This window comes from Larus michahellis, chromosome 5, assembly GCF_964199755.1.
Source record: "Larus michahellis chromosome 5, bLarMic1.1, whole genome shotgun sequence".
NCBI lineage: Eukaryota > Metazoa > Chordata > Aves > Charadriiformes > Laridae > Larus > Larus michahellis.
Window position 1 is genome coordinate 8,371,866 of NC_133900.1, and position 26,944 is coordinate 8,398,809.

Sequence of the window (26,944 nt, forward strand, 5' to 3'; positions counted from 1 at the left end):
GTACTCCGAGAATCCATCTTTCAGGACCGTTCAGGAGATTATTGATTTTTTTTTTTTTTCCATTCCATCACCAGATCTGGTAATAGATCTGGCTCTCGTGCTGCAAACAGTGGTTTAGAAAACCTAGAACAGCTTCATCCCTTAGGCATTGACTGTGCAGGACATTCAAGCACCACACGCTCTCATTTTGGGACGTTTTGGGATCAGTACTTTTAATTGGTATCTTCTCCTTAAGACTAATGGTATTTTAGAACCCAAAATAGCTTATTTCCCAATTTCCATTCATTCTGTATTTCCTCTTCAAGTATTCTGCAGATGTATACAGTTCATGACCATCAAATGAAATCATCATTGTAACTTCTCAGGTTCTAGTATTTTGGATTCAGCATAGCTGGAGTCCTGCCCTGCGCATCTTTATCTCCAGAATTTACACAGCCCTTATCACCATACCGTCCTTAACTGATCAGATGTTTCCAGCTTTATAACGTTCTGTGAAGCGGGGAAGTAAAACACCTGTTTCATGGCAGGATCAGTACATCATAAACTGCGTTAAGTAATTTAGCCAGGGTTATGAGTGACGCACAACCGAGGCAGAAATGGATCCCCTGCCTCCCATTGCAGTGTGACCTTCTATTAGAATCATATTTTGCCTTCTCGGCGAGCCTCGGCTCTATTTTCCTAACCATGAATACGTCACCTATTTGAAGAATAACTCACATCCGCAGGCTCTCATCACTTCTTGAGAGTACATCCACCCATCAAAGTCACAGGCTGTTGAAATTCACAGGTCCTGCCAAGTCATTGATACCCTCATTTCCACCAGGCCTCGGATGCTCTTTATCATCATCTGGCCAATCCTTTGCTCCCTCACGTCTACTAGCACTTTCATGCCCTAAACCAGGCATGTTCCTTTCTGGTTGTTCCTTCATTATCGGCTAGATTAGCCCTTCACGTTAATCCCTTCCTTACCATTCAGACATTATAAATACTAATATGACTCTAAATACAGCCTTTGGAGTTCGTGCAAACAGAAATCAAGGACTTTATTTGACAGGGCTGCCATAGGTCAGGTTTTCTTCCTGAAACTACAGTGAAATTGGTGAATTATCTACAAGTTTGTCCTCGCACATTTCAGCAAAAGCCTACAAGAGGGGTATTTTTACCCTACTATCCTTTTATCATTTGTAGTTCAAATAGGAAAGGAGGCTGCTACAACTTTTGTTCATAAAGGACCAACCCGTTGGGTGGGATGGCAGCCTGTGGGCTGCCTAACAAATTCACCAGCAATACCTTTATCTTCGGTGGGATGCTGCCAGTTAAAAAAAATCCCTTTTAAGTCTGTACACAAACACTTTTGAGGCCAGAAACTACGCTTTAGGAAGCCTGGATTAAAAACAAGAAAACCACATCCAATTTTCTACTTATACCTACTTCTGGTGGGTTTTTTTTTTCTCCTTTAAAACCTGAGTGAGCGATGCCTCGCTATAGCAATTAAGTAATTGTTTTCTCTTGACGTGCATTGCCATTCAAACAAAATATTGAACTGTAAATATATTCCTAGCAGGGACATTAAGCATGAAATAATAATTCCTCTCGATTATTCATTAAATTTGCAGTCTAGTAACCTGTAGCTCAAAGCTAAGTTATACCTAGTTCTCAAAAAAACATGGATCTTAAACAATTGCCTTCCAGACAATGGAAGTGATCTTTCACTTTATTTCATTGATATTTCAGTTGTACTGTGACAGGCAAACAAAATTTGGAAACATTGTAAGAAAAATACATCAACGCTATCTGTAAAGAAACCATTCCAGTCAACAGACTGTTATTCACAGGGTTCTGTAAGCAATGCTAATTAGTGTCGGATAATTAAATAATTTATTATTCCTTTAGCAACTGTACTAATATGGTCTCAGAGACTGAGTGCACACACATGCAGAAAGATATATTTTATGCTGGTTTGCTGCCCTGAGATATTTTAGGAAGGATAAAAGTCATAGCCCTCGCCTTTCAAAGCAGTAGACTAAAGAAGAAAAGGCAGATAGTGAAAAACAGAAAGAGAATGTCTCTAAAATATTCAGTTCTTCATTTAAATTGGACTGTATTTCTTTTTCCCCCCGCTACTGTCCATTGGTGAATGTTTCCCTTAAGAGTTGGTCAGACAAACCTTATTCACTCAAAACCAGATTCATGAAATCAGCGGGGAAACGGAATTTTTGTGTAAATACCAACTTTCAGAATATGCTCATTGAAGTATTTAAGCAAATTTCTAGCTGTTTTGTTTCTTCCAAACACATCAATACGTCACCCTGACAAGGCCGTTATTTGTTCGCATTCACTCACAACCCCTTGCACACTTCACAGAACTTTGAGCTGTTCTAAGTAAAGCAGATGTTTATTTTCCTGCTTGTTTTCATTAACAGAAGCGTTAATGAAAAATAGTGTAATTGTTTCTGTTTAAAGATACAAAACTAATTATATGGGGGAAGGCTACTCATTGCTTCTCATCCTAAAGGAGCACAAAAAAACTCATGAACTCATGAATTGTTCCTGTGGGATGCACAGCTCTATGAGACACAGCTCTGTTTGGTAAGAATATATTCATAAAATAAATCCAAAAGTATTAAAATCCATGGTTTTAATTTATTCCTACTGTATTTTTCAGTGTGAGATTTAAGTTGGAGTCTTTACTTTCTAAAAATACCTTAAACTCTTCGACCAACCAGAAATTTTCTAAGCTAATACCGTTATTGCCATCATTGTGAAACTGCTTAAATTTCAAACTTTGAAGCGCTACCAATTGTAACAAATTGCATATTTATTTTAATGAATAAGTTTCATTTAGTGAGCACAGTATTTTCAATAGAACACGCCCACCTGGTTGAAATACGCCATTAAGTTGAAATACGTGGCATTTCCTGCCTGAAGTGCTTCCTAATTAGCAGCAATAATAAAATCGGAGATGAAGAGAACCATGGGAGTTTGTTTATCTGCTACGGTTTTGTTTGCATTTGCTTGCATCTCATTCTGAGTTTTTGAGGTGTATTCTAAAGAACGACCACAGTGATTTTAGGAAAGAAGCCCCAGTAGGTGTTATCGCTGAGGGAACGGCAAAACCCTGGGTCTGAACTGCTCGGTTCCTCCCAGACTTCGAGATTATTTCCTGAAGAGTTGCAAATGCAGTGATGGAGTAATCGGGTGTCCACAAGGCCGGACAGAAGAAAACCGTTGCAATTAGTTTCAGCGCTGTGTTCCCGGTACAATTAATCACACGTCCAGCCAGCAGCATTCCCTGCTGTCAGTTACAGTCCATTGGGAAGACACCTGGGCAGATCAGTAACAGGAGAGTCTGGTCAAGTGTGCTTCAGAACCACAGAGCTGACAAAGCTTCTCTCCAGTGTCTACACCGTACTTTAAAAAGACGGTTATATAGTTTTAATAATTACAACACTGAAGAACAGCAAGGAATAACACAACTTTTCTCCCTGTGCATATAGTGCCTTCTATAACTGGTCCAGTTTTCAGACAGCTGAATGTTATTATAATGGAAATAATTAATAACAGTTACTAAAGCATAATAAACCTTGTTTTGTGACATCGATTATGTCTTTGGGCACAAAAATGAGGAGGTTAAAATAACCGGCAGACACATATGGGCAGATATTAGTTGCAGAGACTACCAGTGACCTCATATACAGCGTAATTCACTTTGGAAGATATTAATGGTCCAACTATTAATTATAATTACAGTCTGGAAACGATTTGCACTTTTAACATTAAGTTACATCTGTTTTTTCAACAACAAGCATTAATCATCAAGATATTGCAAGAAAACCTCCTATTTCATTAGAGTCATATAAACACAGTTGAAATTTAAAGGTTAATGCCGGAATCATGATGCAGAAAAAAGATAAATCGTATTTTCCGTATATGTCACACAACGGGTGACAAAGCGCAATGGCAATGAAGAAACGAGACATGACATCAGAACATTTACTTCTTCAGTCAGACACGGTCATGCCAAAGAAATCCAAACCATGCTGCTATGAAACAAAGCGCTCTAGTTTTAAAGCGGACAGAGAGACCTTCTGACTCCCTGTGAGGAGAACATATTCCTCCACAAAACATCAGAAGCTTAATGCTGGGAAGGAGGGTCCAAAGAAATTTGGGATCATCTCCCACTGTCCCTTCTTGCTGTTGCAAGATACTGAGGAAGAGCACAGAAACTATTTGTTCCCATGCCAGCAACATCCTTTGTTATAAAACGAGATGCTTTATTGTTGAACATCTCAGAAATGACAATGTTCACCCACGCAGCCCCACGAGAAGGCAAGCATTCACACGCCAAAGCTGCAACTCCTCCTGCACCATCAGCAGGATGCTGCAGCGCTCTCTCATTCCTGGGACAATCCTGAAGTTAACAGTAAAAGGGTGGCACAGCTGTTGGAAAACCACCACTTTTCTCTGAACACAGAAGTAGCTTAATTAAGACAGCCTTAAGGTATTTTATAAACTACTTAATTTAATCACATCAGTAGTAGACCAGCAGGTGTGAGCTCTGAATTAAGCCAGATGCCAGCCTGAAATACAAAGGTTTTCCCCAGTGTATTCAAACTTAGAATTACAGAAACTTCATTTGTAAGTATTTTGCTATGGCCTTTACATCAAAGAATTAAGAAATTTCTTTAATGATAACAATTTGCTGCAGAATAATGCACAGATGCTGCTTGATTGTGTCGGGCAGTTGCGTGTGACAATGTCTCTTTTAAACAGATGGTTGGTTTTATTCACATCAGAAAAATCACAAGCGCACCAACTCCCGGAGAAAGCTGAATATGTAAGGTAGCGTAAAGATACAGGATTTCCTTTTCCGCTCTGAAATTTATTAATACTAGGACAATCACATATCCTTTACATATCATTTTAATACTATAATCCACCCTGTCTTTCTCACAGAGCGTGATAGAAATCAAAGTGCGGAGTCCCAATCCTCCCCTTCCCCATCCAAGAGGTTAAGTTTTAAGGAAAAGACGCCAACTTACTCATTTTATATACCCTGTCAGACTGTCTAACGCTGCCTTCTGCGAGCAGACACAAGCTTGCTCTACCCGTGCTCTGCACAGCTGCTGATTGCTCAGCATCGATCAGGAACCACACCACCAGCAGCCTCTGCCCTGCTAAGCCCCAAATGCTAACCCTTCCTCCGAGCCAATCTCAGCTTCCTCTACAAAGCAGTAACGCACGCTTACTGTATTTTCAGCAATTAATTAGTTAATTAACTAATAAAAAAACCAATCTCTGACCCAGCACTGGATCTATCCTTCATGATAATATTGTCACGTTTCATTTTCGTTTTGTAATGAAAAATTCAGAATCAGTTACTAAACCACCCGACCAGCAAAACATACATGTATGTTTCTAAGCTTGAAGCCAGCCACTGACAAATTAGCGATTAGTAGACTATAAAATAGTAAGGTAGGATGACAGATTTACACCTTAAATTTATTATACTAGATTTCTTTTTCTCCAGAAGAAGTCGGCTGCACAGATGTTGGCTGAAATGCACATTTAAAGCCCTACTGGTAAGAACTGCTGCCCTGAGAGATCCCTCCACCCTGATCCTCTGGCCCTCCGCTGGCAAGAATAATGAAAGCTTTCATCCCATTTCTTGCCTCTGAAAAATTCATCCCCAATACTAGCAGGAAATCAAAGCCCGCTTCAAAGCCTGTCCTAATGCCAGGCAATATTTTCTGCTGGTATAAATTAATGCAGGTTTCGGTGACAGCTTCCCAAGTAACATCAGCCGCTGATCCATCGTGTTGTCTTCCTCACCTCAAAATATGTGTTGTGCCTTTTGGAGGGGATACAAAATTCTCTGTACAACTACTTTAGATCCAGAAACTGTGACATGGTGATTCAGAAAGTGATGGAGAGGGTAAACGAGGCAAGGTGATACACCATCTGGTCTCTGGGAAGGGACTGGCTATGATGCTCACAGCTGCATCTGCTGTTTCCCAGCAGAGAGCTCAGAGCACCCGCAGCCCAACCCGGGCAAGCCAATTCCCTCATTCCCCACTTGATATCAAGGGCATGGATTACCTCACAGCATATCTGTTGCCTGTGACCTTTCCGTTTTGCTGTTTCATCAAAAAGCTAGAATAAAAACAAGTGGCACCTAGGTGCCTCAGTGAAAAGCGGCTATCAATTAGAAGATAATTTCTGCCTATGCAAAAGCTGCAGGCAAAGAAGCAACCACCGCCCCACTCAAGTCAACGGCAATTTGTCAATAACTTCAGTGGGATCCAGCTTTCATCCGTAACATTTTATTTGTATCTGGAAAGATTTTTAAAAAAGAAAAACAAAAAAAACCCAAAACCACACAGAGACAAAAAATATCCTCTAAGCCCACTGAAGAACAAACCGGCTATTTGAATGGGTTGAAGAACAGAGCAGGATTGTTGTAACGATGGCTATGAATCAAAAGCAAGACAAACTGCTGAACTAAAAAGTTTCTTTTACATTCTATCCTTACGTGCAAGATACGTAGGAAATATATAAAGGCATTTGAAAAATCCCAGTCAATAATAACATCTAACATAATTTTATTACATTTCCATTTGGTTTTGGCTGTAGCTCAAGAAGAACCCTTTCTTCTCTATAAGGGAAGAAAGATTGTTGGCTTAAAGTAAGTATAATTTTGGCAGTCGTTTACTATGATTCATGACCTTGTGTCCCCCCCTTCAACTCTGACCATGTTGCTGCTGAAAAGATGTGATCTTGAAGACACAGCCACCTATCGCATCTATTAATAGAAACCTTTCCTAGAGTCTGTACGTCTACCAGAATTCATACCAGCAGGTGGCAGCAAGAGACTCAATTTCAAATCCACGTTTTGCTGCTTGAGATGAGGGTGTTCATCAATCTTTTAGCACTCGAGTAGGGAACGTTATCTTGCATAGAAGTACACCTGCAAAACGTATTTCAACAGAGATCATGCAGATAAAACCAGCTAATGTTACAAATCCTGACCTGCTCTGCTAAAGAAACCCTTGTTGGAATGCTGACTGTTCACAAAATGATACAACAACAACATATATGTTTTTAATGCAAAGATATCTAGAAATCATATCTTCAAAAACATCAGAGTAAAATTCATCTGATGCTTAGGGTTCTAAAAGTATTCTGGTAACTGTTTTTAGCACTGAAGTTCTACAAGTGTGTTGAGTCCTGCGTCTGCAAGTGTCCAAGCAAAGCCTGGGAAGGCAGAAGTAAATCACTTGCTCATCTTCTATAATTAGTCTCTGCTATTAATTGTTTTCCCAGAGTGCAGAAGACCTGGAGTTAATTTCTTCCTCTGACAAGATTCTGCGCGTGTACCCCAAGAACGTATCTCTACTATAAGAAAGGCAATAACCATTTTTCATTTTTTCCTTACATTTTACAATAAAATATTATAAATAAAAACAAAGTGTGATCCCTGCTCTTTTTATCAAAGCAAAAGGCTTGGAGATTTACCAGGGGATGATTAAGAGCAGAAAAACTTGAAAAAACAAATGAGACAACAGTACCAATCCATCTAATTCATACTAATCAATATTTATTTCCCCCATTTTTATTGTTTCTTTCAGTGTTTCTTAATACCAAATTTGGTGCTAAGAAATTGTGCATATTTAATGCAAATTTGGCATTCGTCCACCCGGGTGATAATTCTTTTTCTATCATCTATACCAAACTTTTATGTTAACTGTCCACAAACTGTCACAAAAAAGACTAGTAATATTTATGGATTATTTTTCTTCCTTTCTATCATTAAAAAGAATGTAGTCATTCAAAAATTTTAGTAAATGACAGTTGAGTTATAGTAGTAGAAAAAGAGGATATTGCCATCAAAAGCTAATTCAGAAAACCATTTAAAACATATCAAACCCAGGAAGAAAACGCAAGTTGCAATTCAAAGATGCTTTTTGTTTTCCAGATAATTATAACTGCCACTTTTAATTTCTTTGAGCTCAAAAGCATCCAGAGCAAAATAAACCCCCCCCCAAAAAAAAAAAACCTGAAAAAAAATATTCTTTGACAGTATTTACTAGTGCATTTCTTCTTAAGAAATCTGTTTCTCTCTTACAAGAGGAAAAAAAAATAAATAAATGAACTGACTGATTGACTTGCGCCGCAAAATCTATTGGTCAAAATGCCCTCTCCTGTCAGGGAATCAAGTTTTCTCTTCTATCGCTGTAATATAAATAACTGTCATGCTGAGGAATAAATAACAAAAACTACATTCACATGGGTATTTAGATACCCTAGCGATAAGACTCTCTATAATACGATGTGAAGTTTTATATAAAATTGGGAGAGAGGTCACAAGTGAAAGCAGACTTTCAGTCTTTCAGTTACACATAAAGGTCATATTCTCGGGACACAGAGGTAGCGACAGAGCGGCCGGGAGTGGAATGTGGATGGGAACCACGCTTAAATGAACGGCTGTTGGAAGCTGGAGCTCTTCAACTAGGGATGTCACACCAGCATCCTCTCTACCTTCACCTCCCCACACCCCCCTCAAAAACTCCAGCGGCCGCAGTAGAACTATATTCAGAATAAAATAACAGATTTTATCAACACTGGTATAATGTGTATGATGATAAAATTATGAATGGTGAAAGGGCTTGCATTTGTCTATTTTGACTTACTGTAATTAACGAGGCACAAAATGGAACTCAAAAGTTGCGTACAAATTATTCCCAAATTATGCTCTAGTCATGAGGGGGCTCTGGCTTGAAAACGGAAAGAACTAGGTCACAAAACCCAGCTCTGTCACCAGATGCCATGCGATTCTGTGCAAAACTGTCTATTTAGATGGACTGTGCTTTGCATCCCTGTCTCTCAGTATCGATACAGTCTTAACTCCCTTGAATTACATGGCAAATATCTTACACAGACTTCAGCAGGGTCAGATTTTTCATACGGTGCTGATACAGTGCTTAGCACACACACAAAAAAAAAAATCCTTACATTACCCGGGGTTAGCGTAAAATATGGCTGCTGCAGTACCAAACCACTTCTGTATGTAAGAAACATCTTACAAAGAGGGTGGAAATAATAAGTAAGAACACTCAAGCTTTTAATCACAGCTGAAGCACTACTCTTTCAGTAAACTTTGGCGACTGCACCAGTGAAATACAGCTGCCAAGATTTTGTCACCATCAGCAGTATGGGAGTTAATGACGGTGCTGTGGCCAAAACTATATTTCTGGCTGTGGAAGTACATATCCGCAGCTTTAGCAAAGGCACTTTTTCCTTGGGGGGAGTTGGATATCAGGGAGCCGCACGGTGGGGATGATGGCAAACTACAGCCAGTGACCAAAACTTAAATCATGTGATTTTTTGACCCAGGACAGTTGCAAAAGCAGCCTCTTTAAATCAGTCTACGTCCTTGGTTCTAACAGCAGAGCTCATAACTAAGGTCAGTCCCTTTCAATATAGTAACATTCTAATCAACTGGGACAATTGTATCTTATGTCAACTGTCTGTCATTCTAGAATAAATTCAAAAGTTACTATAAACCAACACTCTAATAAATGGTACGTACTGGTAGAAATGGCTCATTTGAACCCAACTGAATCGTAGTCTCCTTTTAAGAGACGTTGAAAAAAGTTAACTCTGAAGCTATTCCTAAGCAAAAAAAAATCCACCAGGCCTCTGAATTGCTAAAATAAAGCAGCTGAATAGGATTAATGTCTTTTAAACAAACAAAAAAAAAAAAATAAATTTTTTGAAGTGAATATTTTCAAGAGAAGACATTTTCACGAACTGTTACAGTTTTGCCAACATTTGCATTCCTCAAAAGAAAACGTCTGTCAAAATTTTCCAATCAACTCTACTTCATAGTTTTTTGGTAAATTCTATGTATAGATCTGAGTCTTCTTAGCAGCTATTTTCATCGAAACCCTCCTCCCCTGATTGAATAGGCAGAATCAAAACACAACACAACATTGTTAGAAATTAGTATAATGCAATCAAGCCGAAACCCAACCTAATCTATACTGTCAACTGGAATCTCTGTAGCACGTATTCTCCAATGAGAAATCTGTCCAGAAAGGATACAGTCTATTACATAAAGAAACAGAAGGCTCTGTAAAACTTCGGTTCCTATTTTTAATCTATAAAAGCAGACTTTTTGTTGCTGATCTGCACAAATGCCAGAACTTAAAGTGACACACAAAGAAGCAAACAATGAAAAGAAACCAGCAATGACAGGAATAAGGCTTCTTGGAGACAGATGTTTCTGATGCGGAGAATTTCCCTTCTTTCCCCCACCTCAGCTATTCTGGTATGACACATTCATGCAGAAGAAAATTTGGGTTGAAAAAGAATCCTTGGCTATACCTTTAAATTATTGCCCTTGTAAAATGGTGAGTGAATGGTGAAATTAGTCCCTGTAACCACTGAAACCTACAGCCAGTAGCTGTACCTTGCCTGGCTTTCACCGACCAGAAGCCAGCTCCCATGCTGGACCACACTGAGCGATGGATAAGCCTAAAGGAGGGAATAAGAGCATAAAACACTCTGGTGGTGCAATTGATTTCCCAAACGTTCTTTTTCCTTTATCTACAATGCTATTTTGACTTCTAAAGCTGTTGTCACAGGCCTTTGGAGGAAAAGGGCAGAGTTTTTTAGGTATGCGCTTTGGTAATGCTGTTAGAGAAAACGGTAGAGAGGAGAACATTTTAGAAATGTCAAAAGCAATTTATTTAGGTATTTTTCTAAGGGAGATGCTTCATCTGGAGGTGACAAAATGCTGCACTTAATTTTATTATTAAAACCTTGATTTTTGTTTCAAATCAACATTTTGTGATTGAGAACGGTCTTAACTTTCAAAAAAGAAAATTATTTAAAGCAGGCAAAAAATTAAAGGACCATTTTTGAACACTATCAAGCATTTTGACCCTAATTAACATGCACAGATTTTGTTTTGTTTTGTTCTATTGTTTTTGCACAAAGGCATAAACATTTAGACTTTTCCTCAACGCTGTCTTATTCCTTTGTTTTAACCAGAAAGCTTGTTAGTTGTTCAGCACTCCTCTCGTGTAACACGCTGATTTGGGTTAAATAGCTGGTTCTTTGAAAAACGTTTGCGAAAGACTCAGTTAAAAAAAAAAAAAAAAATTAAAATCCTTGTTTCTGTACACACCACAGCCATAGTTCCTTTAGTTCCTGACTTCAGGTATTTGTCACACAAGTGAGGGCTTATAGGCTCAGACTCCTTCACGTTAGTCTTTTGGAAGCCTAAGACGAGTTTATTGCCTTGCCAAATACCAAAAGCATAGATGCATTTGCCTTAAGATGCCAAACGCTACGAACTCCGTAGCTTCAAGTTAGAATTTTGGTCTATGAAATACAAGAAAAAAATAACTTTATGCTCAACTTTCGGAGGGAGGGAGAAGAGAGACAGGTAAGTTTATTTGCTATAAAAATACTTAAAATACGAATCCTTATTCCTGTTTTGAAATTTCCTCTACTGAGGATACCAAAGAACTCATAACGCAGGTAATACCTCAAGCATGTTGACTTTGATATTTTTTCCACCCCAATGTAAATACCACGTCATATGAAACAAATGAAACAGGTCCACTGCACGATTCCTGCATTTCATCTATTTCCTTATGTTTTGACTGTTCCTTGACAATCTCAACTTGCTTCTTTACTCAGGTAATCACAGAATAAACCTAACCCTTGCTCCACCCCCCTGGGTAGGACGTTCAACTGCCCTTTACCCACGCTGCTCTCATTCTGCAGCAGCGCAACCAAAACGAAAAGCCAAGCAGGAACAGGAAAAGACCTCTGAACCTGACCGCAAAAACAAAGAATATCAGTTAGTGGTTAAAACTGCCCTAGTTCTCATTTTTCTTTCAGGATGAAGCTGTAGGGGAAGACTCAAAGCCTCCGGGATGGCGGATTTGAAGGAAAGGAGAAGATGACATAGAAAGATTACTTAGTACACAGTGGGAAGCATTTGTTTACAAAAAGGAGAGGAAAAGCTTGTTTCCAGATTAAGTACTGAAAGAAATTATGTAAGTACTCACAATTCGTATTTTGGAAATCTTTAAGAGTTTTTCAAAATACAAATTCTTCACTGAAATAGCAATTTCAATTTCCAATCATCAGTTATCTGACACACTACCTTAAGAAAACTATTCAAAATGATTTAAAATTACCAACAGCACAAATGCTATCAGGGAGATACAGATAGATGGTTACTTTCTGCTAGTTATTTCAGAACGCAATTTAAATTCATATTTTCAAATTATAAAGGCAGAGGCGTTTTTAAACTGCACAATTCCTATTTTCCAGTTTCAAATTTTGCATGTTTTAAAAATATTAAATGCTCTTCTATACGTGGTGCTCAACAGTTTGGGGGATTTTTCTAGCCTTGGAGAACCTCTCTAGTCAAGGTTCCATAGTGTGAGGTGGGCTTGGGGTTTTGGTTTGGTTTTTTGGCGGGTTATTTGTCTTTGTTTCCTTTTTTATTTATTTTTAAGGACTATACAGAACTAGAGGCACCGTTAGGACAGTAATACATTCTAATAACTAGAACTGTTCAATCTCATTTGAGCTACAGAATTATTTCTGCTCTTGCACTTGACTCTGCTTGCAATTTGCAGAAAATTAAAACTGTATTCTTTTGTTCAGCGTGAAACAAACGAGAAAGGAAAAATCAAATCAAGGAAAGGTCAAATCAAGCAGAATTTCCTTTGAAAGGCTGGCAGATAAATTTGTAGCAGTAGGTTTAAAATTTGAGCTTAGATTCACATCTGATTTAACACAAATTTGTAGAGCTGAAATTGCTGTTTGATCACTGTCATAAGGGAGGAAGGAAAGAGCAAAATATATTCATATACTTCGTAATTTTCTAAGCCAAAGCATCACCAGCACACGCTCATGTCCTGCATATTAGGAATTCTCATTTTGTCAGACAATGAAGAAAAGCCTTTGTGGAGAATTTCTAACTTCATTATCAGTTGTCATTTGTAAAAAGGTGCATACAATGTTTATTGAGATTAATGGTTCTCTGCCCTTAGTTTAGCTCGAGGAAGAGAGTTAGATGTGCTTAAGAAATTTACACACCTTGAGCCCAGCCATTTGGCACTAATTTAAAGCAGAGGCATCACAGATGAGTTTAATTAGAAGTCTTTCCTGCCCCATTTGCCAATCAATGAGCTGCAGCAGAGATGGGAAACGGAGCAAGGCTTTCAGAGCCTCTGCAGTGCTCGCAGTATGTGAATGCTCACGGTTAGCGTGTGAAGTCACAGCTTCATACTCAATGTGTTGGTTGTACTAACGCCCATTTAGCACTTTTCCCTTCTCCTTTCTTTCTCTTTGCTTTTGGTCCTTGCCTCCTAAAGGAAAACAGGGCCAGAAGAGGCAGATGTGACTTCCTACAGTCTGTCGCCATACTTGTTTCAGACATAAGAAAAATGCAATTTAAGTGGCTCCGTGTGAAAACTAATTTAGTAATATTGAGAAAAATAGAAGATGGATGTGGCTTAATTCAGCGTTAACTGCTTGGCTTTGATCCCTACGCCATCTCATAAAGTCAAAAAGGTGTAGCATCTTTCTAGATAAGGTGTCGATACTTTGAGCTCATTTCCACCTTATTAAACTCAGAGATATTTTACCACAAACTCAGTAGGAGCAGGATCATAAACTGCTCATGTGGTAGTTAAGGTGGTTTAATTATTTACAGACAATTCCTCAGCTGCAGATGTCATTAAAAATCTTAAGGCAATGCTTTTTGTGTATTTGTTCATCACTGAAGTATGCTCTGCTCTCATTTCAAGAACTTTCATCTTCATCTGATTTTCCTCAGTCTGCTCTGGGTAATCTGTTAGCATAGAAAAAGTTTTAAAAACACAGCCGTTTGATATTAGGATATTAAAACATCACTGGGTCGTAATTTTATGGTTATGTTATACGCACAGCGTCATGCTTGCCACTTAAAAGCTCACAATTGCAAACCATTATAACTGCAGAGCAAGTTCAGAATTGCAAATGAGTGAAGAGTTTCAAAATAGTATGGCTGAAATTATAATGATGGTGTTCCGCTTGCGTTCAGCGTCCATCAAATAAATGTTCATTTTCCTTAGAAAATTCTATTCAGTTTTCAAAAGTAAAACTTTTTGCTCCCACATACACTATTTGTCCTTTGTACTATGCCGTGCAATCAGGATTTTTAAAAATCCAGAGCATTTCAAAGTTTGCATGATATTTGCATTGTAACAAAGGTTTGGGCTTGAGATTTAAACCTGAAATCATCAGAAAGTCGAAGACTTCTGATTCTGTCCTGCTGATGTCTTCTCTTGGGCAGACAGGGCCGTTGTCTGGCTGTGTATTACCCAGCGCTGGGCCGGACTGGAGCAACGTGCAACAGCATGAACATAATTAATGTCTGAATCAAGCTGAATTCCAGGAAAAGCGAATACCTACACCGAGGCACAGCTGAACGTGTCCTACACTCCTGATTTTCACTGAACTGCCCACTGTCTCCTTCTTCGCTATGGCACTAAGGACATCTGCCCTTTCCCATTCACAAGCTGCCATAGGAATGTGTTACATTCTGGGCAAAACGTCACCCTTTGGAGTGTGACATCACTTCTATCGGAGATCAAAGGATATAATAAGGCAGAATTTGGATCTGTTTGCATCAAGCGTTCTCTATATTTTAAAAACTTTACTAATTATATATCTGCTAAAAGGAGGCTTCAGGTAATCACAAGTACAGAAATATACACATCTTTAAGTTTCAAGTGTTTAAATTCCAGTTTTCTTCTTTTTATATTTAAGGTAGTCATTCACTGTTGGGCTCCAATTCGATTGCAACCCCAATCAATAGAAATGCTCCCTTTTCTTTTAAAGTGTCTTAGAGAAGATCTTTCACTAGCACATTTGTTAGGATCGCTCAGCTCGCGTTGATTTCCCTGGCAGCTACGTAACTGCAAATGTATAAGAATCTGGGACATAATGACAAAGAAATAAACCCAAATTATTTTCTTTTGGAGAAAATTCCTGCCTTGATCCAAGCAAGCAGTAGATACTGCGGTCAAGTTTCTGACAGAGGAGTGTTCCCTTCAAAGGCAACACTCGTACATTCCCGTGCAGCGAGTGACGGAGAGAACCGAGCAAAATAAAGACACAGCGCATTCCAACTCCTTAGCACGGGTTTGAAAAAAGAAAAAATAAGCAAGTATCACAACAGGGGAAGATGGAATTTGCACCTACTGAAGATATTGCTAGTATTTTCTCACTTTTTCAGACAGATTAAGCAGTGTCCGTACATACACCTGAAATTAATCAGCAGGTGATGGAAAGAGTGCAATAACCACCAGAACTTTCACAGTTTCAGAGACTTTCAGAGCTGACAGCATTTCTGGATTATTTGTAGTCTGGTCTCCTATCACCACAGCCTCTTAAATATCACAAGTAAATGTAATTAAATCTAGTAACTCCTATTTAAATAGAATCAATGCTTCAGAATGGAATCCAAGCCTTGTCTAGAGAGCAAAGGCAGAACTCTTCAGCTTTATCAGGTAATTTTTCTTTCCCCCACCCGGAGACTTCCGCTGTTAACCACCAGATATATTAAGGAGTTGAGCAGTCTTAAAAAGCTGTTTCTCCAGCTGAAGCAGGTATACTCTAAATTCTAAATACCGACTCTTGGGTTATAACAACTGAAGAGCTCTTTACTGCCTGCTTTTAGTTCTCCTTCACATTCTTCAGGAAGTCATCTCTCATTTACTAATTTTGCAATTGAAGAGATTGAGTTAAACTGCTTCGTCTGAGGCCTTTTTCCAACCTTTATGGCTTCTTTCTGCATTGTCTCCGGTTTTTCAAAAATCATTTCAAAAAAGTAGTCTCCCGAAAGGGAGGGATACAGCACTGCCGCATTAATGCTCAGAGGCAGGAATAAACCCATCGCCTTGCTCCAGCTGCTCCCCGGTTTTGACTTTGTGGCGCTCATTCTGAGTCGGTGTTTCCAACCTCTTCCGGAGATAGTTTGCTTTTCAAAACACGATCTTTTTCTCTGCAGATACGGCCTAATTCTTAATTCATTTAACTTAAGCTTTAATTATATTCTTTTGTACTATTTTATTAGCAAAATGCCATGTGATACTGCTGATACCTTTACCAAATCTAATTTTATTATTTCATGCAGGTAACTTTATTAAGCAAATATAGAATAATTTCAAAGACTTCCTGTTATTAATTACATTGCTATCCTTCGGTCTTTTTAAATTGAATTCCTCATGAGGTTTTTTACTCTTCTGTTTAGGATAGATGCACCATAACCAATCTATAAATAGCTCTTTTCATCCTACGTACGCTCTCTTCTTTTCTGGAGTTTCTAAGCTTTACTTTGTTACAACTGACATTAAAAATGAATGTCAGCTGATGGAGATTTCCCTCAGCTTCCTTTTTAGAAATCTGGGATGAACTCTATTAATTGATGAACGTGAAACGTAACTCCTTTGGGGTGGAAAGTACAGCAGCACCTTGATGAAAGGCAAGTACATGCTCCTCCTCTTTTTTGAATATATTTGCATACAACCCTTTGAATGTCTCTCTTTCTTTTTTAAAAAAGCCTTTTTTCTCTCCCACCAGCAAGCCTGGGCAAGTTAAAGAAAATAAACCTTTCTGTGCTAACACAGCCTTTGAAAAATACTGAATATATTGCAGCTGCATTACAATTCTCCATCTGTCTCCCGAAGTCATCTTCCTGACATCCTCATTGGGAAGCACAGAGGTAGGGAGTGGTGGTGGCACATTGTTCTTCCGGACACGTGTGACTTTCTTGGACTTGGTTAATTTTGAGGAAATCTAAGATGGTGGATGAGTTTATTTGGATGAGATTATTTTAATAATATCTGGTTTTACGCTTTTAGTTTCAGTGGGTCAAAACATTTCAGGGTAAAGAACTTGAATTAAAAAAAAAAGAAAATAAAACTTATTATGTGCTTATCCTTAAAATAATTTTCCTTTGTTAACAATCTAAAAAAAAAAAAAGCTGACAGCATCCAAAACACCAACCACTGAGAAAGAGCAGCTAGGCACAGCATGCATACTTTATAGCATTTTTAATAGCTAACTGCAGATTCAGTACCCCTAAAACATTATCATTCTCGAGCCAACCCATATGATGCCATTAGAATTCTTTATTCATTTATTTGAAAGTTGTTTCACTGACTTATTCCATTGACATCTAAGCCATTACGATATCAACTGCAATGTCTCCCTGTTATGATGTTACAGTAATTGCAGTCTCACACATTTCAATTTTTTTATGCTAATTTTGGTTGCTTCACACAGCCCCTCGTCTGATGTTCACTGCACTGGCTCAGACATTTCCACTGACACAGTAACCACTACTAGGGATACATAACTGTAGTTTATTGGCAAGGACTCGGACTTAGGCCTGCTATTTACATACAAATTAATTCAAAATCAGGTTAGTTGTACGGAAAAAAATAATAATGATATTGACAGTAATTCCACTCTAAATACAATTCACCATGGAGTTATAAGTCTATTGTAAAGGGCTTGCGGGGAAATTATCACATTCCAGATCTTCAGCTACAGTTCAGTTCCTCAAAAAAAAAAAGAAGAGAAAAAGAAAGATTTCTTTTCCAGACTAAGTTTTGTAAAACATTCCATTAGAAACGTGCATTTAGGACTAAAACTGCACAGAACAAATATTTTCAAATTTGCTGCCTTTATACCACCTGAAAGACCTGAATGTGCATCTCCTTTTCAAAACATTAAAGCTTAAAGTTTAGCCACAGGTAGCCCAGAATACCTTCGAAGACCGTGGAACCTGTTAGGTTCTTCTGATCTGAACCAAGGAGTGGGCAAAAATCCCAGATATTGCGTCCTCAGAAGAAGATAAACGGAACAGAAACGTTTCATGCTTGAGAGATCGATCCTCAAAGCTCCCTAAGGATCCCCACATGGTATGCAGATAGCAGCGCCCCCCGACACCTCGACTAGTTAACAGACAGACAGGGAAGGTACCTCGCCCGGAAATCTTCTACTCACTCTTCTCCTTCTGCATCCCAGCCACATTATGGAAGAAAACAGCCATTTGCGCACTATGAGAGAGGAAAAAAAAACCAACCCTGTTTATACTACCTAATGCTATATAATCTTCACATACAAAAAGCTAAATCCCACTTTCAGAAACACACATAAGAGACATCCATTTATGTCAATAAATGGCCACTCATGGGTATAAAAGGGCAAAAGATAATTCAGTGGAATGAGTTAAGTATAGAACAAGAACTTCATAATTCCCCTGTCTAGCCCGAGTCAAATTCTTCATGTTATTTTTACATACCAGCTTTCAATAGTTAGAAAAGACAGATCTATAAAAATTACGGTCAAATGTTCATTTTAACCATCATTATCAATAATCGCATTATTGACCTAGAAATGCAATAAAAAAAATTAAATGCAAGAAACTCTTAGTGCACCACTATTTTTAACCAAAGTGCTACTGCTGTGCTCCTTCACTGCCGTTTATCTGAACTGTCAGCTATTTTTACTGAACGTCAGAAAAAAATCTGATCCATTTATAGGTTTATCTAGAGTTTAAAGACATAATTTCTTTTGGTGGCAGAGAAATAAGCGAGGTTAAAAAACCAAAAGCAACGGCATGAAAGAGCTCTAATATCCCAATAGATTGTTTTATGGGTTTTTCTTAAAGTTTCTGATGAATCTCTTTCTGCCTTCTCCTCTATAAATGGAAATCAAACTTCAATAGGGAAGATTAGACATAAAATAAAGGGAATAATTTGTAGTTTACTATGATGACTACCTTTAAAAAAACCAACAGTAAAGTTTTATTGTATGTGCAAGGAATAAGGCAGGCAGTAATTGCTGTGCCAGATGAACAGACTCCAGGACTCTCAGCAACTTTAGGACAGCCCAGAGACTCTCCTTGAGACCAAGTCTAAACTTCAATTACAAGTCTTGAAGGAGGCAAACTAGTTTCCTTAAAGTTGCTTGCACAGAAAAAAAAGAAGTCCACCACATACTTGAGCTCTTACACAAGCAATAGAATTTCAGTCGAGGTAGGAATCCTGGAATCTAATCTAGATGGATGGATTCCAGGAAGTCCTTTGGCTTATATAGATTGTAGTCACATCTGACTTGACAAACCCTCTGGGGATATAATTTTGTATACGGGCTGCGGCACACAGATATTCTTCAACTGTAACAGGATTCTTGTGCTCTACCCTGTCCTTTCAAGACCCGATTTTCCTTCATACTGACTCAAAGCCCCAAAAACACATGAAAGATGCTCCTATGCTCTCGGCTGGCAAGACAGGATCACAGCAACTCCTAAATGACTTTGTGGGCATTTATCTTCTTATGGCTTTTTTCCTGGGGCATTTTAGCCACAGTTGCTAATATTTTTGCTAAATCCAGCAGTTTATATATGCTTTATCAAATAGCTAGCCATGTAAGAATCAAACAAATTAGCAGTACTGTGCCAATTTCAACCGGTGCTTAACAATTCTAGTAGGCTGGGTGTCATTTAGTATTTTAACCCAACAGAGAAGACTCTAATGTTACCGCATCACAGACATCTAACAGTCCAGAGTTCGCAAAATGTGCGTGAAGGGAACATGGTGTGTAAGTGAGTGTTATGAAGTCCAGCCGAAAAAGAGTTGATCTGTGGAAGATGACTAAAAAATTCAGCAATCTATTTAGGAGCTAAAGATGGAAGATGTTTACACCATGATCTGAATCAGAAATTGTTTTCATAAGGACTTCAGTCCAGAAGGAGTTCCTAAATAATAGCATGACCAGATTATATTCTAAGTACAATTAGCCATCTAAAAAACAAAGGAACAGCACACTGGCAGTTGTTCAAATTAATTACTTAATTGTTTTTATGCTTCTGTCTTTGAATTTTGACACCAAGGGTCTATTTAAGAAATATGGGGAAAACCAGCAGACAACCTCACAGTTTTCTTCTTCCTATTACAACGTCCTTTTCCAGCAAGGACAGGAAAATTACATCCTCCAGGTTTTTGTGCTGCATTACTCTCTGGAGGATAGCTGAAAATGGATGCCTATTTCCATTACATTCGACACAGAATTTTGCCCACCTTGCTATTTTTCATGCCCTTATTACTCGCTAACCCTACAACTAGGACAGGGCTCCCAGCATCGCAAACTGCATCAAGCTCCTTGAAACCAACCAGTTTAGCATGAAGAGAAAGGTGCTCTGGGCGAGCTGCAGTCCTGCTTTTGCCTTTAGACAACCCTATTTCTCTTCATCTCTGTTCCCTTTGAGCTTGGATGTCTGGCATTCATCAGGTTTCTCAGCCCCACCGTGATCTCAGGTGGCCTCTACAAATTGGTTGCCTTTATTCAGGGGCAACAGTCCCCTCCCTGCATCAGCTGCTGCAACACAAGTTTGCCTAAAGTGAAAGATCCCAATGCCAAAATTAAATTGTTCTACCTCATTTGGACCAGCAGGTCTATTGAGTCATTCCAGACGCGCTCCAGCACGAGGCATCCAGAGTAACCTGGTTCCCAAGAGGGCATTTGATGACCTTCCAAGAAAACATCTCCTGGGCCTTACTGTCAAGTGCCTCTGGCTCCCCAGGTAGAAGCACCTTCGCTCATCTCCAGATGGTTCACCTGAGACCAAGTCACCCTCAGACATCCCATGGCACGCTATCAAGATGGCCAGCTATAGTCAGCCCCTCATTATGTTTTCAGGCACATGGGAAAAGCAGCATCCTTCGTTTGGTTTTGGTCACACCCCCCCCCTAAGTCTTGTCTAAACAACTGAGGATGGTCAACTGAAGGAACGAGCCTGTTTTGGGTGACTGCTGTCTCTTTCTAAGCTGCCCTAATGCCCAATTCATTCAGTGACAGAAATAAGACAAATTAAGTTTCTTGCAACACAAACTGAAAAACTTCTATTTCCCCCAATCAGATTAAAATAACTCGGAACTTCTTTTAACCATGCTTGCCACCACTCCTGTTGTAACATTAAAAATAATTTCATTGCTTCCTGTCACTAACTTTTCAAATGCCAAAGCCTTGCCTATAGCAACTACAGCAAGGGAAACAAAACAAAACACCCAGACACCAGGAGTTAACATCTTCTAAGTCACTGGTATCAAGTTTACAATCCAGTATTCAAAAGATCTCACCGATGAATTCTCTAGATGTCATAAGCATTATACAGTCTGAAATTCTGCAGTATTTCATGGAATTGTTTATGTGAATATGGACAGTTTTCAGTCTCAGGAAATAAATATTCTGGTTTTCATCATTCTAGAGGGAGATAAGACAAGGCTGAATGAAACTTCTTATACTTCAGGTCCGTCAGGCTACATCTACAACGTACTTAATCCAGACAATTCAGAAGAAATACACAACAGTCAGGCATATTATTTCAAATTAACCTTCAGTACTTTCTTTTGGTTTATGGAAATGTCATAGCAAATATTTTTAAATGTTTTCTTCCTTATTTTATTAGATGTTTAGTTTTAAAGCACAGACATTTCCACACATGGAATTAATTGCCTTCTCTTGGCTGTTATATTAATTATTTTCCTGCGGGAAACACCTGATTTGGGTACCGTCACTGTGTTCACGTAGTTATATTACCAACAACATTACAGATGGGCTCGTACTCACTGTAAAACTAGTGTTACCACTGTGGTAACGTAAAATCCACTGTTTTAAACCTGAATGTGTGGCCTAAATGACCAGTTTTACTATCCTTTTCCAAGGAATCACTGTCTCTTTCATCTATAGTCCTCAAGGAGAAATTACGAATGATAGCTATCACCTTACAAGTATGCAATGAGATTATATTTATTAAACACAGAGCATTCCAAATGAGTTTTATATGAATGGCAAGGAACAAATGGAGAATGCTCTTCATTAACAATAAAGCTGACAAAAGACACAGGAATAATATCATTCAATTTAAAGTAAACTCAAGCATATTGTTATTGGACGACGTGAAGCCTTTTGTTCCCTTTTCCTTCTTTTTGTACAGCTAGGTTTAGAGTCTGATCCACAAACACTGGAACGGTCTGTACTTAAAAGGCTGGCTTTTATCCTTGCTTTTAGCATAAAGGTACGGTAAGGACTGTTATCCAAACTCAGAAAGATGACAGAGCTCAGACACATTCCTGAGAGCCTGAGGAGCTCAAGCCTTCCACCCTCTGCCTCTACTGGCCACTATTTTGTTTACTTTTTTTAATTCAGAAATTGTAAAATGAGGCTGCACTGAGTACTTGCAGCGGCTGGACCAATTTGTCCTTAGGTAAAACTTGGCTAATTAAGTAGTTTAGTAGTTCAGCAAGTGTATTGTCTGCATTTATTTAAACCAATCTGAATATGAAAACAAGCTCAAGACTTCTCCCCCTTTCTCTCTTTGTGATTACAAAGTCATGTGTGCCTTTCTCTCAGATAACTAAGAATTCTTCCTCCCCACCAATGTAGCTATTTTCTGGTAGGCCTCTGAAATGGAGGACAACTAATCAATTTCTGTTAATTTGATAAATATAATCAAATCAATCAAGCATTTAAAAAAAAAAATGGACAAAACGTATCCCTCTAAGTGCAGGGCCTGCAAAACTCATTTAGTCTGGGCACTCTGCCCACGACTGAACTGCTGAAGGAGGAATCAATTCCACGCACCTCAAGTAACGATCTTTTCTACAGAAAAAGGCCTTTACGTGACATCATAAGACGTGAAATAGTTGCAACTTTTTTTCTGAATGACGCAATTAGAACCTCAGTGCTATTTTTTTTTTCAAATGCTCATAGTTCTGCATTACCAATATTTTCAGCTTAATTCTCATTCAAAAAACTAACAGAGATTTTGAGTGTTGTATATTATTAACACGACAGTCCTCCTGAGTTAAAGATGTTTAAGCTGGAGCAAGGATGAAAAGGCTAAATGATTATTTAATGGGAAACACCTGCTAGATAACAGAACAGAGGTTCAAATTTCCTAATTATAGCTATTACCAGTGTCTTTAGGATAAAGAAGATGGGGAAAAATAATCTCAGATGTGCTATCCACCCACAGAGTTTTTTTTATTATTGTTGTGCTTGATCTTAACAAGCTCTTAATAAACTACAGGTAATTACCCCATTTAGTGGTACGTCAGACATGTTTACAAACATACACACCGAAGCATTATGAAGTTCAGCAGAGGCAACCCTGCTACTGAAAGACTCAGATTCGTGCTGAGTCAACTCCAGGGAGGTAATTGGTTTTTCAAGGACAGGAGATGGCATCTGCTCTAATCAAGAGACATCTGCATCTCCGGGGAAGAGGAAAAGGCAGCTTACGGAAACACAACTGGCAAGACCGTCTCCTGAATAAGAAGAGCGAGTTTGGAAAAAAAAACATTAAGTCTGCTTCCACCTACAGGAGGACTTCTAAAAGGAGATTAGCTATGACAGGGATTGTCTCCGGTGTGTGCGACGCTGGCGTACGGCATGCAAAAGATAGAGTGTCTCAGAAGACACATGTCAGCAAGTTACAAGCAACAGCACAGCCTCTCCAGTCTAATCTTTGTGTAAGCTGATTAAATGAGGTTGTTCTTTCATCTCTCCGTATGTCTTCTAGAAAAATCTGTAGTAATGTTGACTATCTCGGAAGCAGTAAATAAACATCTTCATTTGCATTACAATGTAGCTTGAGTTACGAGCAATTACAATGTAAATTGATAGCAGAATTTATCATACTGAAAGGCGCGCTGAATCTATAAACCAGGACACCGCAGTGCCACAGCAAGTCCCCAGGTCTCCAGCAAGATCAAAGGTAGCAGCATGTGGTCTGTTCGAAGCTTCGCGATTAGGTGGTTATGAAGTGATGCAAATCACGAGTTTATATGACAAATTAAAACAAGAAAGACCTGATACCCTTCTAGAGGCTGCCAGAAGTTAGCCATTGCAATTATTTAGGCGGCTTCAAAAGAAAATATATCAGTTGTGGTAACTGATGTTACCTCAAGGAAAATGTCTTAAACATATAGTGGTACTTTATAACCAAAGAAATGCATTCTTTAAAGAATGGATGAATATTCTTTTTACAGTATTGACTATAAATTAAGTTATCCAGGATAGTGATATTTCAACGGGGGGGGGGGGGGGGGGGGGGAGGGAAGGAAAAGTACCACAGAAAAAACTGTGAGAAACAGATACCAATAAGATGCTCGTATCTAATTCACTCAGGTCTCAAGAACAATATCTTCTGAAAATACACCTTGAAGGAAAATATCACGTGCTTCACCGTTTGAATTTCAGCATTAAAAAAATACCAATTCCTTGCTAAAAATTGAAACGAAAATCAGGAAAACCATGAAGACCTGTTGCTAGCCAAAATTATTCATGAGTAACAAAGACAGCAGCATTCTGTGGGAAAACTGGATTGTAGGCTATAAAGATACAACCTGGAACAGGAACAAAGCTTAGACACAGAATTCTTTGAGGCAGAACTGAACGAGAAGTCCTTTTGTTCTCTTTTTTTTGCTGTCTAGCATACTGATGTGCTTCTAAATGTTAAAAAATTCAAAGAACAACATATGAGCAATTGTCTGTTCATATGCATTAATGAATTTGTAGAGGTCCTGTAGTTATCTTCAGCTGATCTGAAGGACGCTCGTGTTTCCAGATGAAATCACATTCATAAGGATACGGCTGAATACTCTAACTACTGAAACTACTGAATGACATCCAACGTTACGGAAGCATCAGCAAAATGGTACGCTGACCAGTGTCACCTCCTTCCTTAGTTTACACAAGATTTTGTCCTTACCCAAGGGGATCAATAGACACAAAAGAAAAGCAGCAGATGGGAAAACCTCCACCGGCCCCGTTAGAGAAACTGACTGGTTTGGTCAGTCCCAAGGCAACAGAAGGGAAACTAACACAAACATAAATTAAATCTAAATCTAAAGTCTTCTCTGTCAGAGGTATGCTATAAATTTAGTCAAAGCAGCCTTGGGGAAATCAACTTTTTGTCCGTCAGTGCTGGACAGTTTGGGAACTCCATTTGATCATCATACGGTTAGAGAAGCTAAAATCATCATCTGCCCTTAAACTGCCAGGGAAGCGGAGTTAATCATCCACTTACTGCTACCAAGGGGCCAGGCCTTCACTAGCACTTACTCAAGCAGAGCATTTTAAAAAAATAAGACGTTAGCTCCATGGAAGGCACCGCAGAAAGAACCAGCTTCAGGACTGACTTTGCAGATCTTTGCATAGGATGAAAAGAAAAATAATAATAAAATCTAACAAAATAGGAAGAGAAGCTTTTGAAGAAACAGCATGCTGGTTTTGATTTACAGATCCTTACTTTGGAGACTTGTTATATGAGTAGCTTTTCTTTATTATCTTCAAAGAAGGACAAATTGTGTTTTCTCACGTAAGCCTTCCATAGCAATAATATACCGAAAAAGTCAGTTTCCAGGAGAGTCCTTCTTGTTTCTTTTATACTTTTACACTTCTAGTTGCCCACTTAGGACTTAAAAATGAAACATAACTAGTCCTGCTAAGTTGGATGGATATATTTTGTATGGAATAAGTACCACGAGCAAAGAAAATGAGGAACTAGCAAAAAGATAAGGTGCTCATCTCTCATCAAAGGCCATACCTTTTCTACAGCAGAAAAACAGTAGGTATTTTTGCAAGGTTTCTCTTATCCATGTGTGGATACACGGAAGAAAGGCAGAAGAAGAAAAGTTAGGCAGGAAAAGTTATGTATAGATGATATTTTACCGATACAGTTTTTATTATTACAATAATACGACAGCTGTGCCAGGAAGAGAACAGACAAAATGGAGAAGACTTGGTAGCGATTACCAAAACAATCATAACAATCATACTCCACATATTTCAAATAGACTGTTCAGATACCGCAAGTATTTTTATTCTCCGTACCTGTCTGGCACAACAACACACGACAAGCCAGTGCTCAGATGTCCAGGAACCACAGATTTTCATACTGTGAAGGCAAAAATTGTCTTAGAGACATTTGGGGAATGGTGTTTGTGTTATGCTGCATTACCTACGTTTTGAAGCAAGGTTTATTTTCGGAGTATGAGCGCTCACCAAAACATAATCATTGGCAGGTACCTTAACTCCATACCAGTCTTAAAAAGGTTTAGCAAGTAGCTTTAGTCTTATAAATCCTTTACTGTATTTGGTTTTGTCCTTTCTTCTTTTAAAAACCAGATGGTTTCCAAGTCGGCTAAACAATTTCCAGCCACCTGCTGCCAGAATTCCTGCTGGATCAACTCCTTGCCAATCTCGATCCCCCAGAGCAGCCGTGCCTGCGCAGTGGCTCTGAGTGTGGCAGGAGACATCTCCCAAGGGGAATCCGCTCCCCCACCACCATCCCAAAAACTGCACATAATCCCAGCGGAGCTGACCATCCTGATCCTTTTGAATATCACCTGTTGTCCTTTTTTTTCTTTTTCTTTTCTTTCTTTCCTAAAAGATCTAAAAATCTCTTGTAAAATTTTCAAGGTTTCAGAACCTAACTGGTAAAAATACAAATTTAACCTTTCTTCCTTCACATTCGTTGCCATCGCCTCTTTCAAGATTTAAGCTGTGCTGCTGTTACTGATCAAACCGTATTACAAACATGCTTTGTTTCCTTTCTGAAAAAGTATAAATGCGGTTCCCTTTCCAGCTCTCCACCCAGGCTCTCACAATAAGTGTATTTCACATCTACTTTAAAATAGGCAAAGCTACTGAAGTCAAAATCTTTTTCCCAGCCTCTTTATGTTTGAGAAACATTTGATAAGCATCATATGCCTGTGAAAGGCCCAAGCAAGAACACTGATTTTTGAACTCAACTTGCAGTGTGGTAAGAAAGAAATTCCAGGACCTTATGACA

General features: G+C 38.7%; 1 long non-coding RNA gene across 1 annotated transcript in view; it reads right to left on the minus strand.

Annotated features, from left to right (window-relative positions):
* Positions 1–2,886: 2,886 nt before the first annotated feature.
* LOC141743754 (uncharacterized) overlaps positions 2,887–26,944 on the minus strand; it is a 79,922-nt gene continuing 55,864 nt past the window's right edge. The window contains exons 2-3 of the long non-coding RNA XR_012587191.1: positions 18,064–18,140; positions 2,887–3,324 (exon numbers count right to left, since the gene is read on the minus strand). This is a non-coding gene — a long non-coding RNA (uncharacterized LOC141743754). The remainder of the gene's footprint in view (positions 3,325–18,063; positions 18,141–26,944) is intronic.